Here is an 8,930-nt window from a genome sequence, read left to right on the forward strand (position 1 = left end):
ACGACCTCAGCTCACTGCAACCTCCAACCCCTCTAGGTTCAAGCGATTCTCCTGCCTTAGCCTTCCAAGTAGCTGGGATTACAGGCATGTGTTGCCACTGCGCCCAGCTAATTTTTGTCTTTTTAGTAGAGACAGGATTCTCCATGTTGGTCAGGCTGGTCTGGAACTCCCGACCTCAAGTGATTTGCCCGCCTCAGCCTTCCAAAGTGCTGAGATTACAGGCATGAGGCACCTTGTCTGACCAAAATCCCATTTTTTATTTTAGCATTCAGGGCCTTTCATAGTCTATGCTGAGTTTATTTCACCTGCCACCGCAGCCCGTCACTTACTTTTTAAATTTTTTAATTTTTAAAAACAAGGTCTCACTATGATGCCTAGGCTAGTTTTGAAATCCCAGCCTCAAGAAATCCTCCTACCTCAGCGTCTCAAAGTGCTGGGATTACAGGCGTGAGCCACCAGGCCTGGACCCAACACCTGCTTTTCCTGTGCTTAGCCTCCTGGCCTATAATCACAATGCTTTCTTTCACACTCTGCCTTAGCACATACAGGACTTTGCCTGAAAAGTGCTAGTCCCTCTGTCTGGCGCAATTCTACCTGTGCCCTACTCTGCAAAATCCCTCCTCACTATCAGCTAAATAGTGGTCCTCTCTAAATTTCCACATCCCTTTATCTTCAAAGAGCACACATAGCTTCGTATTACAGTTACTTTTCTTTATCCATCTCACCATACTAGGCTGCAAATATCTTGAGGCCAAGGATCATGTCTGACTCAACTGACGCTGGCAGTGTCTGGCGTGTATAGTCAGCAGATGCCCATTACTGAAGGGGTGAACGAATGAACAAATGAATGAGTGATTTTGGTTTCTGGGCCTACCTCTTTCTAAGCTGTGAGTATAAGCTGTGGTCAGTAGTGGTTGGGAATACATGTCACACCTACTTTGTCAACATTTTCCCAGGACAGGGCCTGGCACATAGTATGGTCTCAGTGCTGGTACATTAGATGTGCAAAAGGTCCTGGGTTCAGGCCAACTTAGATTTCTTTGGCATGAAGAGCAGTAAATAAACAGTCTCTCTCCCTGTTTTGGATAAGACAGATGAGCTTAGAAAGCTTAAACAGGCTGGGCGGGACGGCTCACGCCTGTAATCCCAGCACTTCGGGAGGCTGAGGTGGGCGGATCACCTGAAGTCAGGAGTTTGAGACCATCCCGGCCAACAATGTAAAACCCCATCTCGGGCCGGGCACGGTGGCTCAAGCCTGTAATCCCAGCACTTTGGGAGGCCGAGGCGGGTGGATCACAAGGTCGAGAGATCAAGACCATCCTGGTCAACATGGTGAAACCCCGTCTCTACTAAAAGTGCAAAAAATTAGCTGGGCATGGTGGCACGTGCCTGTAATCCCAGCTACTTAGGAGGCTGAGGCTGGAGAATTGCCTGAACCCAGGAGGCGGAGGTTGCAGTGAGCCGAGATCACGCCATTGCACTCCAGCCTGGGTAACAAGAGCGAAACTCTGTCTCAAAACAAAACAAAACAAAACAAAAACCAAAACCCCATCTCTACTAAAAATACAAAAATTAGCCAGGTGCGGTGGCGGGTGCCTGTAATTCCAGGTACTGGGAGGCTGAGGCAGGAGAATCGCTTGAACCCAGGAGACGGAGGTTGCAGTGAGCCAAGATTGAGCCACTGCACTCCAGCCTGGGTAACAAGAGCGAAACTCTGTCTCAAAAAAAATGGAGGGAAGGAAGGAAGGGAAGAAGAGGGGGGAAAGGGAGGGAAAGAAAGAGAGAGAGAGAGAGGGAGGGGGAGAGAGAGAGAGAGAGAGAGAGAGAGAGATTAAATAACTCTTCCCAGGTGTGTGGAGGCAGTGGAGGCATCAGATATTCTAAGGAACGGGGACATTAGGGGTTGCTGACCAACCTGGACCCCTCAGCACACATGGAGTGATTGTGATCCCGTGCAGAATTCACGTGGGCACAGTGTTCTCTGCAGGCTATAGGTCTCTTCACTGGGGCTTCTATTCCAGGAAGGGGGCCGTCTCTGGCAGGCCCAGATTTAGGGTGAGGGGAGTGAGGCACTCACCACAGGCCCAAAATGTAAAGGGCACCAAAAAGCTCAGTAATCAAGATAAATAAAATTGAATGCATCTTTTTGTTCTTTCTTTCTGAGGGTCTTGCTCTCTGCCTCAGGCTGGAATGCAGTGGCACAATTAAGGCTCACTGCAGCCTGGAACTCCTGGGCTCAAGTGATCCTCCTGCCTCAGCCTCCTGAGCAGCTGGAACTACGGCCATGTGCCACCACACCCAGCTAATTTATTTTTTGTAGAGACAGAGTCTTGCTATGTTGCCCAGGTTGGTCTTGAACTCCTGGCCTCAAAAAATTTTCCTGCCTCAGCCTCCCAAAGTACTGGAATTACAGATGTGAGCCACTGTGTCTGGCCTAATGCAATATTTTCATTGTCAGTAAACTACAGTCTGTGAGCTGGCTGCCTGTTTTTTAAAACAAGTTTTTACTGGAACCAAGACTGAGATTAGGGAGAGGTAGATGAGACAGGGTATTGAGGGAAGGGCTGGATCTTGCGTTTATTTGAAATTTTAATATCTTGTTTATCATGAATTTGTACATTATTTTTGACTTTTGAAAATTGCATTAAAGTATTATCTATCTTTGGCGGGGCACAGTGCCTCATGCCTGTAATCCCAGCACTTTGGGAGGCCGAGGTGGGTGGATCACCTGAGGTCAGGAGTTTGAGAGCAGTCTGGCCAACGTGGTGAAATCTCATCCCTACTAAAAATACAAAAATTAGCCAGGCATGGTGGTGGTTCATGCCTGTAGTTCCAGCTACTAGGGAGGCCGAGGTGGGAGAATTGCCGGAACTGGGAGGGCAGAGCCGAGATGACACCATTGTACTCCAGCCCGGGGGTCAGAGTAAAATTCCGTCTCAAAAAGAAAAAAATATTATTGTATTAGTCCGTTTTCATGCTGCTGATAAAGACATACCCGTGACTGGGCAATTTCCAAAAGAAAGAGGTTTAAGGGAGGATCCATAGTTTCACGTGGCTGGGGAAGCCTCACAATCATGGCAGAAGGTAAGGAGAGCAAGTCACATCTTTTTTTTTTTTTTCCCCAAGCCAAACTGTATCCAGCTTTATTAAAGATACTTTCCATAGACAATCATGGTATTTCAGGCAGGACATGGGCAGACAATTGTTAACAGTATACAACAACTTTCAAATTCCCTTCTTTGATGGACCACCAAAAATCAGAAAGCCACTATCAAACTCAATGAAGTCTTCATCTGATGCTCTGAACAGGGGAAGTTTAGAGTGAGGGTTGACATTTCACATTTAGCATGTTGTTCAACAACTTTTCACAAGCCGACCCTGCCTTTCAGGAAGTGAAATGAAAATGGCAGAATTTATCCGAAGATCCACAATCTAGAAATGGAACCACTGCTCTTTTGACAGGTGCCATCTCAGTGGCATCACTGGCAAGTCCAGATTGCCTGACACTGGTAACCAATGGCTGGGGGTCAGGTCCCAGCAGATGTCTGGGCTTAAGGGAGTTAAGTCTGTGCTGAAAGACGGAAAGGGAGAAGCGGACGTAAAAATGAATTTGTTTTTCTATACCACAAGGCTTTTGTGTGCCAAGGGGTCCATGCGTGTCAAAGTCAGGGAATCCCTCCTCCTGGGAGCCAAGAGGAAGTCTCTCAAAACTAGGAGGGAAAGGTGTTTTCCCCACATCAATCCAGCTTTGGAGACATTCTATTAATGACATATGCCCCTTCCCCCAAAACAACAATGAAGTGTTCTGTGTGCTAACAACATAGCTTAAAAAAAAAAAGTAAAACAAAATTCTGCATTTTTATAAGACTTGATAAAAAATAGTGTTTCAAACTGTACAGTCACCAGAAGTACACAGTTATAAAAATGCCCACACTTCACTTGGCATCTCCAGCACCTTCGGCTTTCTGTGCCCGGTCTGTTTTGGCATCTCCATTTTCTGCAAGGTTATTCCCTTCCTTGCCAGCATCAGCTTTTCCCTTTTTCCCTTTGGGTACCTTCTTTCCCTTGTTTGCAGGGGCCTTTTTAGGCTTGGGCTCTGGCTTTGGTGGAGCAGGTTTAGCAGACAACCTCGCGGATCTTCTCTGTGGTTCGTCCTTCACCTTGGCTTTATCTCCTTTAGCACCCTTCAGACTGTCTCTTGGGCATGGTGGCGACAGCGGCGGGACGTAGGCGCTGGGTGCAGGATGCAGCGGCGCATGGGCTTTGGTCAGTCTGGGGGTCACTCTCACCTCTTCTTCACACTGCTCCGCAAGTCGTGTCTTACATGGAGGGCAGCAGGCAAAGAGAGAGAGCTTGTGCAGGCAAACTCCTGTTTATTTTTATTTTTTTACCATCAGATCTCATGAGACTCATTTACTATCACAAGAACAGCACAGGAAAGACCTACCCCCTTAATTCAGTCACCTCCCACTGGGTTCCTCCCATGACAAGTGGGAATGGTGGGAGTTACAATTCAAGATGAGATTTGGGTGGGGACACAGGCAAACCGTATCAGTTATCTATCTTGATTTCTGAGTTCGGGGGTACTCTCATAAGTTGTGTGCTGGAGGCAAATGCCTTACTGGTCTCTTAAGGCCTTACCCCAGTACCTTGGGTTCTAAGATGGGCAGCTGCTGGTAAAGGCTGGGCCCTGGGGTTCACTTCCCCTGGGTCCCTGGCTGACTGCAGCCCCAAGTAGCCTGAGCAGAACAGCTGCAGGCCTGGACCCTTCCTGTCCTTCAGGGATTGTGGCATGTGGTTTTGGTCTGGCTTCTTTAGGAAATTAGGTCTCCCTTCACCCACTCGTGTTTCCTTGTTGAACAACTGTGATCAGCCAGCCACCGAAGATGAAAAAACTGGGCTTCTCGCTCTGTTGCCCGGGCTGGGGTGCGGTGGTGCACACGTGGCCCACCGCACCCTCGAACTCCCGGGCTCAAGTCAACCTCTCATCTCAGCCCCACCAAGTAGTTGGGATTGCAGTTGCACACCACCACACTCGACTAATTTTTGTGGTTTTTGTAGATAAGGGGTTTTACCATGTTGTCCAGGCTGGCCTCAAACTCCTGAGCTCAAGTTATCCGCCTTCCTTGGCCTCCCAAAGTGCTGCAATTACAAGCGCCGGCCTGGCTGCTCAATGTCTTCTCAAGCCCTGCCCTGCTCTGCAGCTCCACTGCCCTGCTTGTCAGCCCCTGCTCTCTTCTGACTGGTCCTCCTGCCTCCAGCCCCCCCTACCCCCTTCCACACTGGCCTTCACATTGCCACCAGGGTCACCCAGACAAACATCTCCTCTTGGTGTTTCCCTGCTCAATTCTTCAGTGTCCTCAGCACGAAGTCCCAATGCAAAGGCAGTTACACCAGTGCCCTGATCCGACAGACTTTCTCCTTGATTAAACCTGAGTCAGGGTCCTCTGGGTCCGTTTTTTTTTGAAGACAGAGTCTTGCTCTGTTGCCCGGGCTGGGGTGCAGTGGCACAATCTCAGCTCACTGCAACCTCCATCTCCTGGCTTCAAGCGATTCTCCTGCCTCAGTTTCCCAAGTAGCTATGATTACAGGCATGCACCACCACATCCAGCTAATTTTTGTATTTTTAGTAGAAATGGTGTTTCACCATGTTGGCCAGGTTGGTCTCAAAGTCATGACTTCAGATGATACACCCGCCTCAGCCTTCCAGAGTGCTAGGATTACAGTCATGAGCCGCCATGCCCGGCCTGGGTCCTCTTTTTGATTGCATCTTGACTGGGCTGTGTCCTTGGACAATTTAGTCCAGTTGTAGCATGAATCCTGCCGGGCCCATTTAGCAAAAATCCCCTATCCTTCCTCTCTGATCCAATTCCTCATCCCCACCCTGATGCCGCATCTCTGGCCTGCCTTCAGCAGGAATCTCCTCACCTGAAGCCTTCCGCTTAGTGATTTTCCATCCACTGAGCCCACCCTGCTCCTTGGCTATAAATCTCCACGAGTCCTTGTTGTCTTCGGAGTTCAGCCCAATCTCTTTTCCCCATTGCCAAACCCCAGTGTAGCCCCCCCGCCTTAAATCAGGTCTTCCTTACTGTCTTTAAAAAGTGTTAAGAATAATTTTTTCTTTAACACAACAAATTGCCTGAGTTCGGATCCGACTCAGGATCTTACGCTGCAGTCACACCAGAATCCTCATGGTGTGCGGTGTGTGTTCCCCTTTCTTTCCTGCTTCTCTGTCTTTGTACACACAGTTCCTGCCCGTGGATAGCTTTTCTCCTCTCGTCTGCCTCTGAGCCAGCCCCCAGAGTCTTCTCTGTGCTTCATGACTCCTCTCTGCTTTGCTATTACCCCATTTGCTCCTCTGCACCATAGTTAAACCTGTTTGCAGGTCTGTGTACCCTACTGAACTGTGAGCTGCTTGAAGGCAGGTCATGTCTATTTTGCATCCCCTCAAACCCATCCCCATTCCCCTAGCACAGGGACTGGCACAGCATTTTTCTATCTTTAGTAGAGATGGAGTTTCACTATGTTTCCCAGGCTGGTCTCGAACTCCTGAGTAAGTGGATCAGCACTGAGTAAATGAATGAGGGAATGAATGGATGGAAAGGACACCATGGTAGGGGAGGAAGAGTAATATATTTTCCTTTTATTAAAAAAATAGATTAACAAGAGAAAAGCATATTTATTCGTACAATAAGTTTACGTGACATGGGAGATGAAGACCTAAGGAAACAGGGAATACTGTGTATATTTTATGTTTAGGTTTGATGAGGAGCAGACACTTGTATAGAAATATGATGAACGAGGCCGGTCGCGGTGGCTCACGCCTGTAATCCCAGCACTTTGGAAGGCCAAGGCAAGCAGATCAAGAGATCAGGAGTTCAAGACCAGCTTGGCCAACACAGTGAAACTCCATCTCTACTAAAAATAGAAAAAGTAACTGGGCATGGTGGCACATGCCTGTAGTCCCAGCTACTCGGGAGGCTGAGGCAGAAGAATCACTTGAAACTGGGAGGCGGAGGTTGCAGTGAGCCGAGATTGTGCCACTGCATTCCAGCCTGGACAACACAGTGAGACTTTGTCTCCAAAAAAAAAAGGAATACAATGGAAGAAAGGGAGTATGATCTAATGGTGATCAACTCAGGGGAGCTTAGCAAGGCCTGTGTCTTCAGACTCTTCTCTGCGTCTTCATTCCTTTCCTCTGGGTATAGGGCAGACCCCTCTGGAATGAAGGTCTTAGGACCCACTCTAGAGGAAGGACAGAACATTCTTGTATGGTCTGCTTCAGGGGAGAGTAGTGGCAGAAGGTCAGAGAGACCTTCCTCCTCCTGCTGCTTTTGCCGACGTGCTGTACAGTTGGGTGGCGTGTCCTGAACTCCGTCACCATCTTGTTTGGCCCTTTAGGATTTGCCGAAAGATTCTGGGCAAAATCCTAATCCCTGGCCCCATTTTAGAGCTTGTAGCATCAGGTTTGGAGGTGAGGGGCTCCTGGTGCCCCAGCACCAGTGGGGAGGTGAGAAGGCCACCTTGGGAGAGCTGGGCCATTCCAGGGGAGGAAATGAAAACTACATTTCGTTAGTTGGTTTTCATATTGAACCCTGCTTCTGGAGTGAGCTAAATGTCCGGTTAAACAAATAGGGAAAAAGATAGAATCACTTTGCTATCATTTCTTGTGGTAAGGGAAAAGAGAAAAAAAACAAAGATGTTGATTTAAGATATAGCCTAGGGCCGGGGGCTGGGGCCACCCGGTGAAGGCTCCTGTTGTTTGGGGTCGGAGGTCGCAGGAGCAGCGGCTGCCTGGGGATCAGGCTCAAGGTTCTGGAGTGATGGAAAAACCTGGCCTGACGCTTTTCCCCAGCGGACCCTTCACTCGCTAACAGGAGCCAGCTGAGCGAACACAAACAGAGGCGCTGTAACCCGCACAGATCCCGGCTTCCTCTGAAATTTCCAGGCCTCTTTTTTCCTGTCGGATTCCAGACAGATGAAATTTTCCTGGCCCCGGCCCGTTCCTGGCAGCATCTCCCCTCTGAATCATCATAAATCAGAGTTGGCGGGGAGCAGTGGGGTTTTCCTGATTGACAAGCTGCTGCCCTGGTAAAATGGGGCTCCGTTTCCTAGGCTAAAAATAGCTCTGGGGTGCTTGCCTGAGTTCTCCCCGTCGCAAGTCACTGCGGTATCTGCTTCGTATTTTAAATACTCATATCTGTCTCTGATTATTATTTCATCGAGAAGGGCTGTGGACGTGCAGACGTGGGCCCCGGTGGTCGTAAGTGACACCATTGTTCACAGGATCATATGCGGGGGCCTGTGCATTCCTCAAAGCCTCCATCATCCAAGAAGCCCCCAATTAATTTCAATACAAACACCGGATTTGGCCTCCCCCGCACCTTTGCAGCCATAACACATGAGGTCATGCCGCTTTGGTTAACCCGAGGAGTTGCAGGGTGAGATGGGGAGGCTTCTAGGCCCCGGGGGAGGCTGAGTATCTGTCCCTCCGGGTTTAGAGGAGGCTATTTACTGCAGTGGGGTCTACGGCACACCCACGCTCTTTCGTGTTCCTTCTCAGAGCCTCTGAAATCTTTGATTCCCAGTGTCTCTTCCCAGCCACTTTCTCCATCTCTACCCACCTGCCTGCCGATGCACCACCCACCCCTGCGGTTCTTTGCAAACTCCTTACCCTCCCTGCTCTTACACACACAGTTCATTCACCTGGGCATCTTTTTACCTCTTCATCAGGCTCCTTCTGGAAGATTCACCGCAGGAGTTTCTTCCTCTAGGAAGCCTTTCCTAATCAGGGTGAAGTGCCATTTTCTCAGCTGGGAGCAGTGCAGTGGCTCATGCCTGCAATCTCAGTGCTTTGGAAGGCCAAGGCAGGTGGCTCATTTGAGCTCGAGGAGTTTGAGACCAGCCTAGCCAACATGGTGAAACCATGT

The 8,930-nt window shown here is 49.1% G+C and overlaps 1 pseudogene; it reads right to left on the bottom strand.

Moving 5' to 3' along the window:
• Window positions 1–3,935: 3,935 nt before the first annotated feature.
• On the bottom strand, window positions 3,936–4,206 carry LOC120366870 (non-histone chromosomal protein HMG-17 pseudogene; annotated as a pseudogene).
• Between the last annotated feature and the right edge of the window lie 4,724 nt (window positions 4,207–8,930).

The sequence above is a fragment of the Saimiri boliviensis genome, chromosome 17 (genome assembly GCF_048565385.1).
Source record: "Saimiri boliviensis isolate mSaiBol1 chromosome 17, mSaiBol1.pri, whole genome shotgun sequence".
NCBI lineage: Eukaryota > Metazoa > Chordata > Mammalia > Primates > Cebidae > Saimiri > Saimiri boliviensis.